Here is a 2,269-nt window from a genome sequence, read left to right as displayed (position 1 = left end):
TCCAAAATGCTCATTCATGAGCCAATGAATATAGAGGTAAATTAATACAGTGATAGTCAATCAAATTTAAGTACATTTCATTAATTTTATTTGGATAGGTACATGATGTTCTGCAATTTTAAAGCCATATTAAAATACCTATCTGTTCACATATTATCATTTCTTTAAAGTAAACATCTTTAAAATCTGCCTTTACATGTTTGTTCTATACAGTAGATTAGTATTACCTGCAGCCACCCTTCTACATAATCATAATCCAGAATTGTTTTGTTTCTCCTGAACTACAACTTATAACCCTTCGATCAGCCTCACTCCATCTCTACCACTTGCCCACTCCATTAAGCCTCTGAAAATTAACATACTATAGCAGGCAGCCAAATTAGATAGAAATATTATAGGCAGTCAGACAGGGCCAGGCCCTGGAAGGAGATAGCACAAAAAACAAGATACCTTACAACTGTAGGAGGGACAGATGCTCCTGCTGTGAACCAGACCTAAAGACCTAAAGGCCAAACAAATGCTAAAAGAGTAAGGCCTGGGATTGATATTCTAACTAAGCGTCAATCACCTGGAAAGACCCAAGTGAGTCACTAGCCCAAACCCCAACAGGAAGAACCCCTGTCCCCATATTAATGCTCCCTTACTCCATGACTCACTTCCCCATTTGGTCCTAGTCTTATTGGTCCTGGTCGTAATCAGTTTTACCTGATTGTAATGGTGCTTATAAGCTCATTGGTTGGCCATAGTTTTGTCCTGCCCCACATCCACCTAAGTGAGTTCCCCTTTCTCTACTTTAGCCCCACATGGTTTCACACTATAAGCGTCCTTGGAAGTGACAGCTTCTGGGGAACAACCTTCTCAGGCCCTCCTCTGTCCACCTCTCAGACAGGAGCTTTCTTTCCCTTAAATAGATTCTGCTCATAACCTCCGTTTGTTCCTGAAATCCATTCTTCAGTTTTAGAGAACATGAACTTGTGCAGGTCTGGTCGGGAGATCATTTTTCCCTAGGTCATTTGGAGGTTCTCTGTATCGTTTGAAGGTCAACCACCTGAGATCAGTTTTTCTCCCGGTATCAATACTATTTTTGAGCCAATATTTTTAAAAGTATGAATAGTAAGCTATAATTTAGGGATTTCTCAACACAAATATGTGAATTACTAAAATGGATTTTGAGATAAAATGGTTCTAAAAGTAGTCTGAGATCAATGGTTAATTTTACAATTCTACTAATTTTTTATCAGAAAAATGTGTATTATATTAAGCAGAAATCATAGGCTTGTGGAAACTCCATTTATTAAAAACTGTTATGTGGAAAGTGTTATACTTAAAATGGAAGTATGTAGTTATGTTTTCTGTTTTAGATTAGAATGACAAATATATGGTGTCGATGTTTGTATATTATATAATAATGATAAGTTATTTCTTGAGTGCAATAGAAAATTAACAGAAATTGGAAAATATGATATACACAATGGTCATAGATATCATAGCATTTTTTTCCTCATGTGATAAAATTAGCATATCACTTTCTGTCTTAGTTGACTTTTCCCTCTGCTGAAACAAAATACCTGACACTTGAAATTAAAGGAGAAAAGGCTTACTCACATCACAGTTGCTGATTTTTCGGTAGATAATTGCCTGGCTCCAAGGCAGGGTGGCATGTGACACACGACAACCAGTCATGGTAGCGGAAAATAGCAAGAACAAGAGGGAATAACAACATGTTTTTCTGTCCCCCATATTGTCTACAGGGTAACCACCCTGTGGTGGGTGTAGTACTCCCACCCTTGATCCTAGCCAGAATTATGTCAAACCAATCAGTGGACTAATTCAGTGCCACAACTGTTAATCTCAACATCACACATTCTAGGCGCAGCCACATCTGAGAAAGCCCTATGACCTCAGGAGACTTTGGGGGACGTCTAAACACAAAACATGGCTATTTCTTGATTAGAGTTTCCAATGCATTTTACTTTCTTTTTTTTGCATCAATATAAATAATAAAAATATATTGGAAGGTAGTAGTGTCATACATTAGGCTATCAAAAGATTTTATAAAAATCTGACACTTAAAAGTGCTACAAAGGTACATGACGTTACAGTACAAGTTCTCATATGTCCCAAATTTTCTGATCGAGAAGATTTTGGGGCGAAAGAGGAAAGTGACCGATGACGTAGAGTGGGCCTAAGGAGAGTCACATGGGGAGAAGACACTCTCTCAGGCTTTCACAGAGAGCACATTGGCCAAGCAATGGCCGTGACTCATCCA

The sequence above is a fragment of the Octodon degus genome, unplaced genomic scaffold (genome assembly GCF_000260255.1).
Source record: "Octodon degus isolate 3935 unplaced genomic scaffold, OctDeg1.0 scaffold00202, whole genome shotgun sequence".
NCBI classification, from domain to species: domain Eukaryota; kingdom Metazoa; phylum Chordata; class Mammalia; order Rodentia; family Octodontidae; genus Octodon; species Octodon degus.
Note: the sequence above shows the minus strand (reverse complement) of the source record.